We start from the raw sequence: 19815 nt of genomic DNA on the forward strand, positions 1-19815 counted from the left end.
TCGGAAGAAGAATCCTATTCACAGGATTCAACAAGCTTTAGTTCCACCTCTTCAGAATCATCGGAATCCGAGAAAGGAGCAGCCACCCTTAAACTCCAGAAAACGAAGAAACGCAAGAAGAAAAGACTCTAAAACTAAGATAATTGTTTTAAAGGCAGTATTTGTGCTAAGCTATTAAATGCATATTCTTAAAGTTATACTATAATGAATCAAACCTTTTATCTAACCTGTAATATTAGGTTAAAAAGCATTACTTCTAGTTATCCAGACTGTGACATGTATTAGACTTTTCCCTTTCCCCAAATCCAGTAGATGAAGTAGTTTAGAATGGTAGTTTCCTTCCCCTATCAAGATTTTCCTTTCCCCATTTCCCATAGTTATAGTGTTATTGTATTAGTATCCTTCCCCCATCCAATAGTTGTAGTGTGTAGTATGAAAAAACAATAAAATTAAAAAAAATTGTTATTCTGCCTGGGTTCTCATGCCTCATTCAGCCACATATAAAGTACACCCTACTTGGCAGGAGTGGGTGCTTTGGGCCCTCCCGAGGAGACTCCTACCAGAGTGATGGCAGCCCATGAAGAGCCTTCCTGCGAGTGCCTGCGACAGCCACTTTGGGGTCATGAAGCAGGGGTGGTAGCTGGGAATTTCCTGTACTGTGCAGGGGGTTGAACTAGATGACCATAGGGATCCCTTCCAACTCTATGATACTATGATTCTAATTACAAGAGAGGGGCCAACAAGGGATCATGGAGGAGGGGATGTCCCATCCCATCCCCTTGGCTATGTTCTGCTTTCCTCTCCTCCCCTGCTCCTGCTTCCCACCTCTCTTCTCCCGTCTCGTGTTCTCCGCCATGTCCCCTGCTTTCTCTCCTAGCTTCTCCCTCTCCAGGGAGAAAAACTTCACTCTCCTCTGTTTGGATTCCACTTCTTCCTGCTCCCCCTGCCTCACACATATTTCCTTTGGGATTCTGGGAGGCTGCTTTGGCCAATAATTATGGCCACTATCTCACAAGATGGTTTTGAGAGATCTCATTCAGTATTCTGGGCTGACCAGGCACCCTCAAATAACAATACTGAGCCCTTCCCCCCTCCCAAATTATTGTGCGAAGTCTGCAGAAGGACTTGGTGTCCTTGCCAAAACATTGGGAGTTAGCTGAAGAAGAGGAGTTGGTTTTTATACCCTACTTTTCACTACCTGAAGGAGTCTCAGAGTGGCTTACAATCGCCTTCCCTTCCTCTCCCCACAACAGACACCCTGTGAGATAGGTGGGCTCAGAGAGCTCTGAGAGAACTGTGACTGACCCAAGGTCACCCAGCTGGCTTCATGTAGAGGAGAGGGGAATCAAACATGGTTCTCCAGATTAGAGTCTGCTCCTCATAACCACTACACCATACTAGCTCTCAAACACTTGATGCTTTAGAATGGGCACTGAGCCAATTTTGCAGGTTTCATACAAGCGTGTATGTAAGGCATGGGGTCCTGGCATTGTTGCCTGGAGTTGCCATGGCAACCCAAAACAGCACCGAATATCTCGTAAGACTATCTCTCATGAGACTCACCTGGCACATGCTGCTTTCAAAAAAGGGTTAAGTTGTTGCGTGAATTCCACACCACTGTCTAGGAGGTGATGTGAAAGACCTCCGCCTATCACCTTGGAGAGCCACTGCCAGTCTGAATAGACAACAGCATCCAAGTTTACAGCACACATTGACAGATGTCACGAAACAGAAGCTTACTTCTGAACAGGGCAAAAGCATTTGTGAAATGTCTCCCAGATTTTGTCTTAACCAGGTATCTTAACCAATCAGAAGGAGAAAGCCCGATCCTATTTGATAAGGAAAAGACCTTACTAGACACAAACCCAGAAGCTGATCAGCCTCAGATTCACAGTCAACCCTCCCCACAGTACCTTGACATTTGGCCAGAGCCGCTTCTAAGGCAAGAGTTTTCTGGGATTGAGTCCTGAGAGTTGCCTCCAGCTCCAGAGGGGGTCCCAGCAGCTGCCTCTCTGGCTCCTTCACGTATCTGGGGAGAAAAATAGGGAGGATTCCAAAAGGCACAAAGAATTTTGTGCCCCTTCTGAGCACGGGACCTGAATGGGCCTTTATGCAAAAGCACAGCCAGTCATTTCAGGGCTGGAGTTCTTCCAGACAATTTCATTTTTGCCATAAGAGTGAAATTGACTGAAGCAGAGGGAAAGGTTCTGGACCCCCCCCCCCCCGTGCAGGAGCTGTACCTTGCCTTCCTTGGATAGTCTTGATAGGATAAGGAGGGCCCAAGCCAAGAAACTACAAGGCGGAGTGGGACAGAGACCACCTCCAGCACCAAGCACAGGACTGTGACCAAAGGACGGTTCAAGACCCGGGTCCTCTCCTCAGAACCAGGAAGACGTCAGATCCCAAGGATGGAGAAAAGATCCCACAAGAAATATTTTAGGATTCTTCGCTTTGTCCGCTGGAAGAAGACTTTCAAATGTGCTGATGGCACTTCAAAGAGTTTTATGGGACTATTCTGATAAAACATCTCTTTTTAAAAAGGGGGTCTGAAGTTATCTTACAGCAGATGAGATAGAAAAGGGGTGTGAGAAAGAGTTAACTTGACTCAAGCAGAAGGAAAGGATAAAGAGGGCCAAGCCAAAAAACTATGAAGAGCAGCGGGACAGAGCCCACCTTCAGAAGTTAAGTTCCACTTAACAACTACATTTCATTTATCTGGTCTGGCAGGAAGGGTGTCAAACCCCTCCCCCATCAATTGTTTCTCAGGCAAATTAATTGGCCCATATGTTTCAGCCGCATTGGGGGGGGGAGGTCAACAATATCCCTTGGAGACAGCCCTGTGATTGGTTGGGGAAGGTCAGGTGGTTATGGCCTGCTTTTCCTATAAAGTATAGGCTATGAGGGGATGGTACATCTTCCCTTTTTTTATTTCTTGTTTTCTTTCACTTGCCCCCCCCCCTTCCATGTTCCCTTTGGACTTCTGCTGTATGCTCTGGAACACCTTTGCTTTTAGTCATGAGAAGCCAACATTTATGCAGCAGAACTGAATAAGTGTACGCAGACAACTAGCTTCCTTTTTTTCTGCATACCTGAACTGGAACTATATGTATTGCTTTTAAAACCTTCTCTTAAATTCTGTTAATAAAGCTCTGTGGCGCTCCTAGAGAGAATCTTGTTCCAGGGTCTCAGGATGAGGCAGGGGAGTGAAATCCTCACCCCAAAGCAGGTCAGCCCGGACACCATACAGCACAGGTCAGCAGCTGAGCCTGTAATGGGTGTTCATTTATTCACTCACATCTCACATTTAACCCGTCACATTCCCTTTTAAAAGCCTCTCAGACGGGAGGGGGCTGGGAAAAGCCCCCACCTGAGAACTGGGAAAGTCACTGCTAGTCCACGGTGGCTCATTGTCCATTGGCTAGGCTCAGTATTGATCAGCTTACTCCTTCAGTCACTTTCTTTGCCTGTGACCAAAGGGAGGTTCCCATTCCTCTCCTCAGAACCTGGAAGAGGTCAGATCCCAAGGAGGGATCCTACCATGCGACAGGAAATATCTTCACTTTCTCCACTGGAAGAAAATTGTTCAAAGTGCTGAGGGCACCTCAAAGCATTTTATGGGATGATTCTGTCAAAACACCTCTTTCAAAAAAGCTATATAAGCTACTCGACAAGGGATGAGACAGGAAGGGGATTGAATAAAGTCACATACCTGCTCAGTATAGTTTTGGGATCCTGAAAGAGAAAGAAGCGGGTCTCGTTTACACAGACAGAAAATTCATTGGGTTTCCTGACATTTAACAGCTGAATAGCCCCACCCCACCCCCAACAAGAACCAACTGACATTCTTATTACTGGGCTTTCTTTACTCCTATTCAGAGCTTTTTCTGCATTTCCTGACATGATTTTAGTTTCTCACCTGTAAAAATTCATTTTCTGACTGCTGGAACTTCTCCTCCATCTCTGTGATCAGGCGACTGAGATGGGAAGCCTCCTCTGAGAATCTGGCACTGTTTTCTTCGTTCCTCTTCGCCATCTCCTTCTCCATCTCTTCCAGCATGGATAGCCTGAGGTGCTCTTCCTTCTCAAGGTAAGTGTGCAACTGCTGAAAGGCTGACTTGGTCTTCTTTTTCTCCGCTTCTAACTGTGTCTGCAGGAAACACACAGAAATTCGGAAAGGGGCAAGTCGTCTCAGGAAGGCAAACCAGGTGCAGCCCCGAGATTGGAGTCATAACATGACAGAGAATCAAGCTGATAACTATTAAGAATCCTGTCTTTAGTATTGAAAAGTTATCTATAAAGGTTGGGATCTTAACTGAGGTTGAAACAAAGGCAGAGTGAACTGAAGCTTGACTGGTGTGGCCTCTATCCCAGACCTTCACCCAACAAACTTAACGTAAATGGCTTCTGAAATGTAGCGAGTTCAGCACTAATGAGGGAAGCCGGAAAAGAACAGTAACATTTATTTATTCTAAACAAATAAGAGGGTTCAGAAAAGAGGACAAATTATTTACAGGTGCAACACAGTGTTGCTGGGCCCATTCATTTATAAGGTTACAGATGATAATTTAGAAGCACAGAGAGCAATTTAACAGCCACATTATCCCCAGAAACTAGACCCCAAGATACCTCAGTCTCCTAGCAAAGGATTCCTCTGGAGACAAATTCGTCTCCACCCCTTTACTATTTTTGCTTGTTCACACTCAAAAGGCAGACTCAGAGATCTCTCAAGTCTCCTCCTGAGACAACCTCTCACTCCTGAGATGCAAACCCCACCTCACTGAGTCTCTTTCCTTCTCTTGCTCCCCCTGACACCCCAATCTGGCTCCTCCAGCGCTTCCAGAGACCCTGCCTGAGGGAGATTTGGTATTTTTCACAAAGGGGCAGGACCTTTGTCATCTTCACACCATCCTGCTGAGAAGACCACTCATGTCAACTGATCTTATGCTTAAATACAGTTACAACGTCCAAAAGCCCTCCATCTCCTCATAGTCTTTGTCCAGGCCGCCTGCCCACTGTCAGCTCCCAAGTGGTAATGGCCGCCATCAAGATGGAGCCTCAGGTAAAAGAGCTCTCAGCAAGGTATCCCAAAATAGAATATCTGAAAATTCTCTGCTCTCCCTTGTGTCTTGGGGATTTATACTTCCGGTTTCCCTTCTTCCTGTGTCAGTCAGAGATTCTTTTCTTCTCCCCCCTAGTAAATGTGTCCCTTGCTCGAAAGCCAGTCGAATCCGACTCTAGGGTTGCGGTGCTCATCTCCGTTTCCAAGCCGAAGAGCCAGCACTGTCCAAAGACGTTTCCGTGGTCATGTGGCCGGCATGACTAGACGCCAAGGCGCACGGAACGCTGTTACCTTCCCACTGAAGTGGTCCCATTTATCTACTTGCAATTTCTTGCTTTCGAACTGCTAGGTTGGCAGGAGCTGGAACCAGAGACGAGAGCTCACTCCGTCATGCGGCAACTCAGGTCTTGAACTACTGAACTACCAACCGTCTAGCCTGCAGTTCAGCATCTTAACCACTTGAGCCACCGCAGCTCCTTTCTCCCCTACTCAAGGGGACACAACCTAGAATTTGTCTCTGTCTTCCAGAAATGTGACATTCCAGCCAAGACGTTAGCTGGCCAGCCCTCTGTTCTCTCTTCACAAAAGGATAGCTTTTGCAGTAAATTTATTTGACTTCGTATCAAGTGTTGATTTGCAGCCCCAAACCATGAAGTACTGGGGCCAATTACAGGTCAGAGGGCCTTTCTCAATAGCATCAATTTGAGTTTTCCAATAATAATTTACTACAAATCATAGTGGGGGGACTGACATGGAATAGACACATGTGGTGTCTTCTTTAGTGTCAGTCTATGCTCTGGGAGACCCAGGTCTGAATCCCCCACTCTCCCACGGACGCTTGCTAGGGGCCAGTGGGCCAGTTACACACTCGTAGCCTGATGTGCCTCACTGGCCTGTTGTGAGGATAAAATGGAGGAAAGAAGAACTGTGTGAGCTATTCTGGGTCCCTCTGGCAGAGGAAGGTAGGGTATCAGTGAAGAAAATAAAGGAACAGATATGCCCTCCCCCTTGGCCACACACACCAAGTACTGGGTGATAGATGCGCTTATTCCCTCAGACGGGGCCTATAGCTGTCCCAGGAAGCCAGTGTCCTAAGTTTTAATGAGTCATGGTTTGGTATGAGTAGAAGATTGCTCCCCAACTTTGTAAAGCCATCTCCCTTTCCAGGCACCTTATCTGAAGATTTTTTTTCAACACCGAACAAAGATTTCAAATAGCGCTTAATTAAGCAGTTCATTGGCCTCCATCTGCTGCATTATGATTTGCTTGGTTTTTAGTCACTCTTTGTCTTATTGCATTATTGGTGCTGATGAATTGTCACTTTGTGGTTATGTCTCATATTATATTTTGATAACTGTATACCTCTTGGAGAGAAAGGGATTATGGTGTAGCCCAATCTTTCTCAGATCTTGGCAGCTACACAAGGGCGGTCCTCGAACACCAAGGAAGGTTCTGTAGAGGAAGGCTTTGGGAAACCCCCTCTGCTTCTCACTTGCCTTTAGAGCCTCTTCCTGGGGTCACCAGAGGTTGGCTGCGATTTGACAGCACTCAGGTACATGCACGTGCCTCTTGGATAGTATTCGTGGAGTGGCAGCATACAGGTATTTAAATGTATCAAGACTGTCCCTCCCAAACCTTCTTTTTTGCCTTCCTTGCAGAGGACCTAGGCAAAATCTACTTATTTGTCTGTTGGATAAGATATATAATAATAATATATAGTTCTCTGTTATGAAAGACAATTCGTTTTTTTTAAAAAATGACAATTGCACCTTGGCAGCTGCACAGAATGGGTGTATTGGTTTGCCCATCCTGTTCCCTGAGACACAGCAAAAAACAGAGTAAGCCTTGTTAAGTTATATTCTGCTTTTTTGGTAGCCATTTATAGATTTAAGCTGCTTTAGCCATTAATGTTTTATGGATTACATCTCCTTTATTTGGGTGTGTGTGTGTGTGTAAAATTATTGGGACCCCCTTGTGTTCATTTCTATTAGTCACTGCTCAATGCAGCAGGTATAAAGGGATTGTTCTGCATGCATTCACCGTCTTCTAACAGAATCAAGACAGCAATGGACGCTTATGACCAAGATCTCCCGTGCTTCATGGCCTGAGGACTCAAGGACTTTTCCAGTCAATGCCCAACCACAACACGGGTGATTCTATACCTACCAAAAAAATTTGGCTTCTCTGATCTTCAGCCGTTTTCTGTTCCTGAAGTTTTCTCCTCTCTTGCTCCAGAGACTGCAGCTCAGCCTGGATCTCTTTCTGCAGAAACAGGAAAAGCCAGTGATCTGGGGGAGTTCAGCCCCCCAACAACTATTAAAGGCTTTATTGCAAAGTAGCAAGTGGGAACCCGTAAGGACTCAGGGGAGGCATCTTATTTCCTACTCTCCCACAAGGTGAGGCCTGGAAATCTTCCAAAATTACAACTGAACTCCAGGTGACAGAGAGCTGTTCCCCCCAGAGAAAATGGCTGCTTTGGAGGGTGGACTCTATGGCACACTATCCAGCTGAAGCCTCTCTCTTCCCCAAACTCTGCTCCCTTCAGACTCTTTCACAAAAGATTTAAGAATTTCCCAATCTGGCCCTAATCAGTCCTCCCTCAAAGCCCCAAAAAAGGCCTGGAAAGGGCCCTGCCCCCTCCTCCTGCCTTTTACTGACAGAACAAAGCCTGAAATCTGTGGTTGCCTAGCAACAGTCACTAAGGGAATCCGTTTGTTAAAGCTACAGATGCTCCTTTTATCATTTTGGAGTTTCTAAAAGCCCCCTAAATGTATTTTTTTTTTAGATTTCACATTTTTCTGGAAACTTGGGACAATTTTCCAGATTTGTAGAAAGATCTATCTTTCCCGTTCAAAGCTCCAGTCACTGGAGTTAAGCATCCCCAGGTTTGGCCGACTTGGATGTTAGAATATACAGGACTTGCATGAGGCATCTCGTTTCCCTCTCCCCCACTATTTCCTCTTTCCATCCCTTCTTTGAAAGCCCCCTTTCTTGCTTCTTTCTCTTTCTACCTCATAGATAACCTACCATATCTGCCCCCTGTCTTCAGCTTTCCCAGCAGCCTGTACCTAGGACTGGGCCAGGTCCACTTGCATGGTAAGGAGTCTTCAAGGACCTGTGAGGGGCACCTCACTTTCCCCTGACATTATTTCCATTCCCTTCTTCCTGGCAACCCCCATATTCTCTGCGTCATCTTCTTCTCAACCATTCACCAATCTACTTTTTATCTAACTCCCATCTTCAACTATATTTACTATTATTTTCTATTTATTCACATCATTTATACTCCACCTTTCTCCACATTATTCTCCTCTCCTTTTTATCCTCACAACAACCCTGTGAGGTAGGTTAGGCTGAAAGAATATGATTGGCCCAAAATCACCCAATTAGCTTGCACAGCGAGATGGGGATTCAAACCTGGGTCTCCCAGACCCTATTTGGATGCTCTAACTGCTACACCAACACTGGCTTTCATAGGGAAAGGATCCTGCCCTCTCCCCCTGCCTTTTTAATTACAAAAAACCTCCCTGGAAGGCTGAGTTTACATAGCAACAGCCACTGAGGCTTCCATTTCTTAAAGCTACAGGTGCTCCTTGTTATCACTTTGGGATTTTTAAACCTCCCAATGATTTTTTTTTTTTTGAGAGTTCAGATTTTTCTGCAAACCTGCATCCATTTTCAGACTTGTAGAAAGATCTGCCTTGCCCATTTACAACTCCAGTCGCTGTATTTAAGAAGCCTCAGATTTGGCCAACTTCACTATTAGATATATACCTAAAGGCTGATTGGATAATGAATGGATCAGAGATCTTTTACAATTCCTTTACATTTTTGATGTCCAAGATCTCACAAGACCCCCTTTGTGAAACCTCAGCACTGTTTTAGATTGCCAAGGCAACCCCACAGAACAGAATAAGGCTTAAGCTTTGCACAGTGCGCGCCAGGGAATCTGGAAATAGGTTCAGAGATCGGTACATTGGACCTACCTGAAGGTTCTTTCTCTTCAGTGGGGGAGAAGTCATCCAGGAACTCCTGCCCGTAGAAGGGCGTCGTCCAGATACGGATGAATGTGAATTACTTCCATTCGCAAGGCCGCCACCAGAGCCACCATGACCTTGGTGAAAACTCTGGGGGCGGAAGAGAGGCCAAAGGGCAGGGCCGTATATTGGAAATGCTGGTCCCCAAGGCAGAAGCGCAGGAACTGCCTGGAGGAGGGATGCATTGGGATATGCAGGTAGGCCTCCTTGAGGTCCATGGAAGTCATGAAGTCTCCCTGCTGTAGGATCTGTAAGATGTGGCATAGGGATTCCATCCTGAATTTTTCCCCTGCCACCCACCTGTTGAGTCCGCCTAGATTTAGGACCGCTCTCCAGTCTCCGGACTTTCTTGGTACTACAAACAGAACCAAATATATCCCTTTGAAGCGTTCCGCAAGTGGAACTTCTTCGACTGCGCCGATGTTCCTGAGGTGTCGAATTGCTTCCTGTAAATGTCGTAGGCGCTCCTTGTTCCTCGGAGCCGGTGATGGCTTGAAACTGTGTGGGGGATTTCCAGTGAGCTCTATTCTGTATCCCTGTGATATGATATTTCGTACCCACTGGTCCGTGGTGGTCTGGCTCCAGGTCTGTGCAAACGCCTAAAGCCGTCCCCCTATCGTGCAGTCATGCTGGTTGTTGTTTTGAAGGGGCGCCCTTGGTGGTTCTGTAGGCTGCTGTGGGTCTAGTGTTTGCCCTCGCACCATACTTGAAGGATTTGAATTGCCTGTGGTCCCGGCTGTCGCGGCCCCGAAAGGAATGAGATGTTCCGCCCTTGCTGTCTCGTTCCCGCCGGTTAGTCGACGAAGGCATCGCCTTCTTCTTTTCCCTGGTCTCCACCAGGACCTTCTCCAGGTTTGATTCCCCAAAGAGGAGCCTGCCGGCAAACGGATCCGTAGCCAAGTTACTCTTTGACAGCATGTCAACCTTCCAATGTTTGAGCCAGATGTTTCGGCGGACGACAATGTTCGCTGCCTGCGCTCTAGCACAGAACTGGATATTGTCCTGTGATGCGTCAGCTGCGAACTCTGCCGCGCGCTTCACTTTCAGGAGAGTCCTTTGCCGCTCCAGGGGGGTGGCGTCTGGGTTCTGTAGTAGGTTGTCGGCCCAAATGACCGTGGCTCTGGTGAAGTTGGACAGTGCCGCAGCTGAACGTATTGCTAACGAGATGGCTTCATGCGCCTTCTTTAGGGCTTCTTCGTTCTTCTTGTCCATACCGTCTTTTAGGACGTTTTCCCCGTCTTTCGATAGTACGGCCCTCGAGTGCATCGCCACCACAGGAGCGTCCACCAGTGGCACCTTCAGGTCTTCCATCGTGCTGTCAGGTAGCATATATAGACGTCGTGCTATTGATCGTAGAGATGAACCCCCACCCGGGTTGGCCCATTCTTCCCGTATCACATCCTCAAAGTGATCAGGGAAGGGTGAGAAGGTCTGTACCTTAACGGGTCTTTTGAAGCCTCTAGGGTCTAGCTTAGCCGATGTGGATGATCTAGGTTTTTCTGTCACTTCCATCTGGTAGTTTAGCGTGGAAATGACTTTTGTCAGCAGGCGCTGGAAATGGTCTATTTGAAACAGGCGAGATGAGGTGGGCTTGACTTCCGTCTCATCCCCTTCCTCCTTTCCAGTGTGGGGTGTGGATATAATGGAGGAGGCAGTTTCCACCCGATCCATGCTAAGGCTGCGCTGGCGTTGCCTTCCAAGGCCTTCACCAGCTGATGTCCGGTCAAACCCTATGGGTAGGCCGGTCTGCAGCTGTTCTCCTTTGGCATCTGATACCCCTGATGCCTTGCTTTGGGGTGGGTGTCTGTGCTCCCTGCTCCTCTTCCCTGCCGGAGAGGCCCGTGACTCCAAAGAGGATCGGGAGGTCGACGACTGCTGCCTCCGTCTCCTCCTGGGGGCCCTGGAACAGCTTCTGCCTCGGGTCCCCTCATTTTCAGGAACTTGGCTGTGCGCCGTTCCTCCTCCTAGCTGGCCCCCAAGGCCCCATGGAGCGGTGTGCCAGGGTCCCCCTGCGTAGGGCCACATCCAGGGATGGGCTGCTGGAAGGGCTGGAGGGAGGAACCCGCTCTGGCCTGTGCCAACCCCCACGAACCCCTGCGGTGGAGGGGGTATTGTCACGGCTGCCATAAAATGGTGAGCCTGATTAGGCTGCATGGGAGCCGGCTGCACGCTTCCCGCAGCTCCCCATGGCCATGGAATTCCTACGTTGCCCCAAGGGGCATAAGGCCCTGTCGGCACCAGCCCTGGGACGCTGGGCTGTGTGGGCTGTGTAGGCGCGGAGCCGCTGGTCTGCGCGGCGTCCTTGGGCTGAGCTGGGGGTTGTGCCGGGAAATTCGGCCCTGGTGACGCGGGGAAATTCGGCCCCAGCGGCGCAGGAAAATTCGGCCCCGGCGGCGCCTGTTCTGCACCGTTGGGCTGCACGGGTCGTGGTGGCGCCCTGGGCAACACTTGGGGCTTAGGAGGTGCGGCGGGCTCCAGTGGGACGATCGGATGGGCAGGGATTTTTCCCGCGACGGCTCCGCTTGGGCCCCCTGGGTGGAGTGGGACCAACCCCGGAGCTTTGGGGGAACCTAGGGCCGGAACGCTCCCGTCCCGCTCCCCCCCTGCCGGGGGCCCCCCAAATTGAATGGTCTCACCCGCTGGGCTCGCTGGCCCCGTGGCTTTCCAGCAGCGTTTTCCTTTCCGGCTGTCCCCGCTGGCCGCTCCGTCAGCCGACTTCAGTGTAGGCTTCTTCTTGGCTCCTTTTGCCTGCGGCCGCTTGCCACCACCGCCTCCTCTGCTGGTCGCTGGAAGGGCGCCGCCATCTTCCGCCACGTGCGGGGGAGCATCGCGGGGGGCCGCAGGCTCCTTGCGATTTGCCGGGACCGCGGAGGAGAAGCTGGCGTTCTGTTGCTGCGTTGCGATTCCCAGCCGCGGAACGCTCTGCTGCCCAACCCCCGAAGCCTCAGGAGTTATAGGGAGCTGCTCCTCTGTGTCCCTTGATGCGGCCATGTTTCCTCTCTCAATGCTCCAGAGGATGTGTGGTCGAGTTCTTCCCTCCTTCTTTCTTCGTCCTCCGGGTCCTCTGTCTTTTGTTGACCCGATGGGAGGAAGATCCTGCGGAAGATAAGTTTTCTGCTATTTTAGAACAGGAGCTCCAGACGTCCTACCGAGCGCAGGGGCTATGCAGAAACTGGAGAGGTCAGCCAGGTCCACTCCAATAGGAGCCTTGCAACAAAAGAAATTTGCATAGCCTATCGAGCGAGCAGAGGCGTGACCTAACCAGTTCCTGGATGACTTCCCCCCACTGAAGGAGAATGGGAACCAGTGTGAGAGTGCCGGGGGGGGGGGGGGACACAGCAGGGCAGAAAGGGAAACAGGAGACAGACAGAGGAGAGGGGCAACTGAGGCAGAGTCAACAAGGAGTGGAGGGAATGGGACATGGAACAGCAAAGACAGGTGGTGTTAATCTGGTCCTGAAAATTCGCAAGTTGGTGTTGTATGTGAGGTTCTCCATCTTTGAACGAAAATGGATTCCCAGTGAAGTCCAAATCTGCCAGGTCCAAGACATGCAGTAACTGTTTACATTAATGGATTTTTGATTTAAGATCATTCGGGGACAGAAAGAACACATTATAGGACTGTATCTGCCTTAACCTCAGAAGCAATTGGGAAGGAACTGGTTGCGGGGTGGGAGGGCACAGGGAAGCAGAACAACTTCTTTCAAGTTTCTACTTTTATTCGATTTCTAAATTTGGTCAACCTACATTTAGATGACCAGAGACAGAAACTGGATTACAGAGCAAGGCAAGAGAAGGTCTCCAGGCATGCCAGCGGGGGTGAGGTTAGGTGGAAAAAAGGAGAGAGAGAAGGGGGAGGATTCCCTTGCATCTGAAGCATGGAGCATCCACATGCATGCTTGTGAGAGCGCATATGCGGTTTTACTCCTTCACCCCTGTAGGCCTGTCACAGGCTCATTTTGTGAGGCACACTGGATTGGGATGACTTGGGACTTGGGGACAGGCTTTCCTCATCAGTCTAGTCTACTTAAAAGCCAGGTAATATTAAGATAGGAGAGGAGGCCACTACCTTGTGTAATTGCCTTGAGTCCCAGTGAGCAATGCGGATTATAAATAACATAAATAAATCAATAAATCACAACTCCATCCATTCCTCCCCAAACCTAATTGGTCTAAAGTCCAACAGAACATTCTGCATCATCTTTATCCATCCAGATACCCCAAGCTAGTGCAATGTTGTCATGATCTGTGTAGGACTGGGAGACAAAGCCTAGTGAGGCCTAGGCCCAGGAGAGACCTGTACGGGAGTGGAAAGCAGACACAGCCTACAATCCCCGCAGTGCTTGGCGACAGATGTAACCCATCGGTGTCCAGGGATTGTATGAGGAGATTGTGATTTAAACTTTGTGTGCTATGAAACTGCATTCTTTTTCTCTCACAGAGCTAAACTGAGGGGACTGCATTCTTTCCTCTCACAGAGCTAAGCTGAGAGGACAGTCTGGTCTGAGAGAAAGATCCCTCACTTGGGGCAGAGGGAGTACAGGCACAGGCCTAGTATGAAAGGCTGTGGGCCTTGAATAGTAACCAGTTAAGAGAAATAGGTAGTTGCGTTAGATTTGTTTTATTTTACCTTTAGACACTGTTATATATTTTAAGCACTTAGTCTTGATTTCCTGCCCCATTACTGCCTGGTCATCACGCCTATATTCCACGGCTTAAAAGTGGCTTGGGAGGGTACTCTGGGCCTTCCCCCAAGGGACCATAAGTCCAGAGTGGTGACAGACGAAGGTGGCAACCCACAGGGGGTCCTAACAAATGTTTTCTTACCTTATACTCGAGGAAGGCCTCCTCCATAGGAAGCACTCTGTGGTTCTGATGGCCCATAGATCGGTCACACACCAGGCAGATGGCAGCTTGGTCATCGAAGCAGAAGAGCTTCAGGGGCTCCTGGTGCGTCTCGCACCCTCCCCACTTCCCCTCAGCTTGTTTTCCCGCCTGAAGTTTCTTGACAAGTTCCACAAGGTTTGCCAGCTGCCGGTTTGGCTTGAAGTTCTTCTGCTGGGAAACCTCTCTGCACTGCGGGCAGGAAGTGCCCTTGTCAGACTCCCCCCAGCACTGGGTGAGGCAGCCTTGGCAGAAATTGTGCCCACAGTCAACAACAATTACCGGGTCTTTGAAGTAGTCCAGGCAGACGGAACAAGTCATTTCCTCACAGAACGCTTTGATGAGACTCCCGGCGGCCATGGCTTCTTCTCTCGCCCTGAAATGTAAAAAATCAGCCTTGGTTTTTTAAAATTTCAAGCACTGCCTGGGGATCTGCTTTCTTGAATTTGCCTTATGAGGGGGGGGGGGATTTTTGGGGGGAGGAATTATCTTCACTGAGCAGGACTCTATAGCATACCAAAAGGAATGAGGAACTCCCACTCACTAAAAATAAAAATCCTGTGAACAAGGAGGTGTAGGGGATCCTGATATTGTTTATTTACTTACTTGTTACTTCTGTCCCACCTTTCTCCCAAAATGGGGACCAATAGTTCGAATGAGATGCCACATTAAATGACCACCATCAAGCTGAGTAACTATGCCCTACAATCTACTCCTGGCCACCTGCTTTAACATCTGTGCCCATATTAAAGAACTATGCACTAAAGAGCAAGACACCAGCTGATTTCCCCTATTGGTGACCTCTGTTGTACCTCTATTCCCCTGTTGTACCTCTAATTAGTTTTATGATTTTAAACTGTTAGATTGTTTTATGATGCCAACAGGCCTCTAAGCCACCCTGAGACCTGCTTTGGTGGGGAGTTGTTGTTTTTCAGTCGCACAATCGAGTCCGACTCTTCGCGACCCCGTGGACCAGATCACGCCCGCTGAAGTTGGCTCAATTTCATATTCGTTGCATCTATGACACTGTCTAACCACCTCATCCTTTGCCATCCCCGTCTTCTTTGACCTTCAATCTTTCCCAGCATCAGGGTCTTCTCCAGTGAGTGCTCCCTTCTCCTTTGGTGTCCAAAGTATTTGAGCTTCAGTTTCATTATCTGGCCTTCCAGGGAACAGTCAGGGTTGATTTCTTTGAGGATTGACTGATTTGATCTCCTTGCAGTCCAAGGGACTCTCAAGAGTCTTCTCCAGCACCATAGTTCAAAAGAATCTATTCTTATAAATAAATAAATCTGGTCTAGATGGACCGCTGGTCTATAAAGCAACTGTACATGTTCCTTGTTAGAGAACACACACACAATCGGTGTACATGATTTTTCTTTGCTCATGCATAGAATCATTCTCATGTTACAACTGATGCATGTGCGATTGAATACATGACTTTAGCTCCACATCTACCCAGGAACTGGCCCCATGCATGCATTCCTTTTAACCCTAGTGTAAGGCTGCTGCCCTTCTCCTGACACCAAAAAGAAAGCCAGGCTCCTAAAATGTCTGTCCTTTTGCAGAATGCATGCAATGGAATTGTTCAGGAGGGCAGCTTTTTCAAAAAGAACCAGCTTGTAATTTCAAAGGTCTGGGGAAATACTCAAGCAGCTTTCTTTCCCATCTTTCTCTTCTTGCATTGTATGCTGTTTTTATTTTATTCTTCTCTAGTGGTGTCAATCCATGAAATGATTGCACCTTTAATTTCGTTGTAGTATGTACAATGACAATAAAGTATATTATTATTAGTATTAATCCATGGTAGAGGTTTTTTGCTTTGTTTCTTATACGTAGCTATGGCTTTTTATTGCACTGTTCCTAATCCACACCTTGAGTCACAAGACAGAAGCACAATAAAGTAAATAAATCTCTGCAGTTTGGGGCAGCTTAACTGCCATGGAGGTAAAGCCACGTGTTGAGCGCCTTGGCTGCTGTTGACCACTTCTCTTTGTGGCTCCAATCCAAAGGAGAAGTAAAGTTTTAGAAAAACTGGATTACCCTCCCAAAAAAACCTTTGTGCTGCTGCTTTAAAAAATAAATAGATAAAGGAGCAGCCCTTGCTTTATTTTGAGCTTCGCGTGCCTAGTTAATTAACCGGAAGTGAGGAGGGGGAGAATGCCTCAGACAGCCACACATGGCCAGAAGCCTCCTTTGCATTGTGTTACTTTGCCACACGGAAAACGAGTTCCTGAACTTGGGTCAGACAGAGCCCTCCAGTGCTCATTTCCCCCCTTGCCTTATGAAGCTGATTCTTCTCGCGAGTGGTTCTTAGGAAAGGTGGGGGGGGGGGGGACAATATGGCTGCGTTGCTTTTCTGCCCTCAAGTCACAGCTGACCTATGGTAGGTTTTTCAAGGCAAGAGACGTTGGACCCTGGGATTCCTTAGCGGTCACCCAGCCAAATACCAGCCAGGGCCGACCCTGCTTAGCTTCCGAGATTTGATGGGATCGGGCTAGCCTGGGCTATCCAGTAGCTCCATCCATTACACACACACACCCCATTGCGCAATTCCGCCTCTGGGTCCATTTACAGGTTCCAAGTCGCGGCGCGGGAAAGATTAAACGGCAGGCGCTGCACTTGCACCGGCGAGCCTTCCTTCAGACGCCTCCGCGGAGTTGCTTCCCACCCGCCGCCCCCTCGCAGTGAGAGGAAAGCGGTCTAACCCCTTGTGCGTTAGCTCGTTTCCTGGCCGCCGCCCACAACCCCTACCCTGTGGTTTCCCACTCCCTTTAACTCCCTTTAACGCCATAGATAACAAACTCCTCACCCAACGTTGCAAGAAACCGCACTCCTCCGACCAAAGGAACCGCTCGACTACTCGGCTCTGATACAAAAGCGACGAGGGCGCGCAAACCTCCGCCTTTGATTGGGTGGCAAGAGCCTTGAGGAGAGCACGTGCGCCTAATCTGACCAATCAGAAAGAAGCACAACTTTTAACATTCTAATAATCCCTTCACCTCTTTCCCCTGCGCGGTTTTTTCGGAAGCGGGCGGCTTTTGCAGTTTCCCTGCCTGCAGGCTAGTGTGACCAACACGGCGCTGATTCAACTTCGGGCGGAATCTCAGCAGGTTATAATGTCCATCCTCCACAGCAGCAATTTCCTCCAGGTGGACTTTTACCTGTCGTTAGGGGATCAGTTGAACAAATTTAAGAGTCCAGTGGTACCGCTGGATTCCAAATTTGTTCTACTGCTTCAGACCAAGAGGACTGACCACCTGGAACTATCTTCATGGGTTTAGATCAAGATGAGTAGCCGTGTTGGTCTGAGGCAATAGAACATTGTTACAGTTGTGATTTTATTGTTTTATTGGGTTTTATGCTGGGCTTGAGCCCCTGTAAGCCGCCCTGAGCCCGCTTGCGGGAAGGGCGGGGTAAAAATGCCTTAAATAAATAAATAAAGTTAGAGTCCAGTGGCACCTTTAAGAGCCCAGGCGCTTTCATCCTGCAGGTTTCCCTGCCCCTACCCTGACAGCGGCCATTGCTCCCCCTCCCCTGACCTTTGTCAGTTTAAATTGGCAACTGAACAGTGTGATTACCTGCGTATCAGGTCGCCTGAATCCCCAGTTTTTTGTGGTTTTTTTTAAAGTCTCTGGCTCCTTCCCTTGTGGAGCTCCAGATAGTAAATGAACTCGATGTGACTCACTTTCCCACCTACAGAGTTGTTTTCTAGCCTGCTTTCCCTCTGCATTCCTGAATGCCCCTCCTGCAGTGCTAGACCTCACCCCCCCCAGGAATGGCAGCACACAGAGCACTTGGGCCTGCGACTAGGGTTGCCAAGTCAGGAGCCCAGGGAAGGAGGGAATTTGGGGAGGGAATCTGATGCCACAGAGACCTCCTGGACAGTCTGGAGTTTACATCAGCAGGTCAAGAGCATAACTCTGTTTCATTTGAAACAAAGCCTCGGCCGGGCATTCCTTTTGGATTCGGGCCTCCATGAACCCCACCTTCCCTTCTCAACAAAAAGTGTCTGCCACTTGGTCAGTAAAACTAAAAGGGATATACGTGTCTTATTACGGCAGCCTTTGAAGCAGCCAGTTCCAGGGACACTAATCTCTGCTGTCTGGGGATCAGTTGTGATTCTGGGAAAAGCATGAGACAAGAGAGGTGGAAGGACACTGGAACAGCTATATTTGGACAGTCGTGGATGGAGCCACGTGCGTTGCTTGCGCCTTAGAAAAGAGTCAGGAAGGTTTTCTGGTGAGAGCAGAACAAAACCTATTGGGAAGGGGGAGAGAGAGGAGGGTGTTCTTCCATATGTATTGTGAGCCAGTCTTAGCTTTCTATGTCTCTTTATGCAGTTCAGGGAGGGGAAGCGAGCATCTGCAGGCTGGGTCTCTTGCCTTGCTGGATGGGATAAAAATGGAAGATGGGCTTTTAAAAGTGGGGCGAGGGATCCGGAGGGAGTCTGGTAGTTGGGTCGGGATCTCATAAGAACATAAGAGAAGCCATGCTGGATCAGGCCATTGGCCGCATCCAGTCCAACACTCTGTGTCACACAGTGGCCAAAACCCTCTTGGGGATGAGATGGGAGAGGAAAAACCAGAAATGCTGTATTGCTTGTCACAGTTTTCTGGTGAGGGAAATGCGGGGATGAATGGAGGAGTGTTTGACTCTTGTGGTTTGATGCTTTTGTTGGGGATTGGTCTGCATTTTTGCAAGTGCTCTCGCCTCCTCGTGATGCAGTGAGCAGGAGAAATCAAGCAGGCTGTGTGAGCAGCGGAAAGCAGGCAGTCCTTTGAAGGCAGGCTTTTACAGCTGTGGCTGGATGCAGGAGAGTGAGGGTGATTTCTCACGAGGCACTTGCGGCTGGTTTGCGCTGGAGTTTCCTGCTCCGTAGCATTTTTTTCAATTTCACATCAAGCCTGTCTGCCCCGCTCGTGCAGCGGGTCTTTCATTTTACATTGAAGCCTTGGGGAGTGGCTTCCTGCAATTCACCTCCTCCCACTACCGCCCCTTGATTTCCAAACCCTCCGAAGCCCCTCTCATCCGACCTCCCTTCATCCACCCCTTTCTATTTTTTTTTGCACGCATGCTCTGTATCGTTAGATCGTTATTTTGAAACAATGGTGGTGAGGAGACAGCATGTGACACTTCTTCAGCAATCTGATTGGTGGTCTTTGTCCTCCGAGCCGGGAGTTTTAAAAAAAGGTCTGGGGATTCTCCGTTTTGCACATCTCAGCACTGAGACTTTTCCCCAAGATGGATGACCGTCGGGAGAAAGCGTTAGCTGTACTCTGCTCATTGCTTGAGTGTATATTGTAGCATCTATTTCATTGCCATGCAGTGTGGGTGGGCAGCATCTTTTTTATTGCTACAATAGGACGAATTGCTTGTTCACAACTTTAACGCCGTTGTTCCTCCCCCCCCCTTTGTCAACAAACCTCTTCTGCTGGTGTAATTTCCTTTCCCCCCCCTTCCTCCTCCCACCATCTGGTTTCCAGATTAACCCTTTTGAACAAAGAAAATAATTCCTGTAATATTCCTGGGATACCCCCCCCCGCACACCAACTGGAAAGCACATTTCCCTCATAGAAAACTTCCATGCAGTCGCAGAGGGAAGGGGGGAGCTGCCGTGAATGGATCTATTTCGTTGCTGCAATGGGATGATATAACGCAACCATTTAAAAAAAAATAAATAAAAAAGCCCAGTCCCGGGAAAAGGAGCGGAGGCAGCCCGACTGGCTGAGCGATCGAGCGAGAGAGCCGCGAGCCCACAGGCAGCCCTGCCCTAGCCCCCAATGGCCACCCAGCAGCCGCAGAGGCTTCAGCACAGAACGGGAAACGGAGCAGC

Source organism: Gekko japonicus, unplaced genomic scaffold (assembly GCF_001447785.1).
Source record: "Gekko japonicus isolate JY-2015 unplaced genomic scaffold, Gekko_japonicus_V1.1 scaffold1722, whole genome shotgun sequence".
Taxonomy (NCBI): Eukaryota; Metazoa; Chordata; class Lepidosauria; order Squamata; family Gekkonidae; genus Gekko; species Gekko japonicus.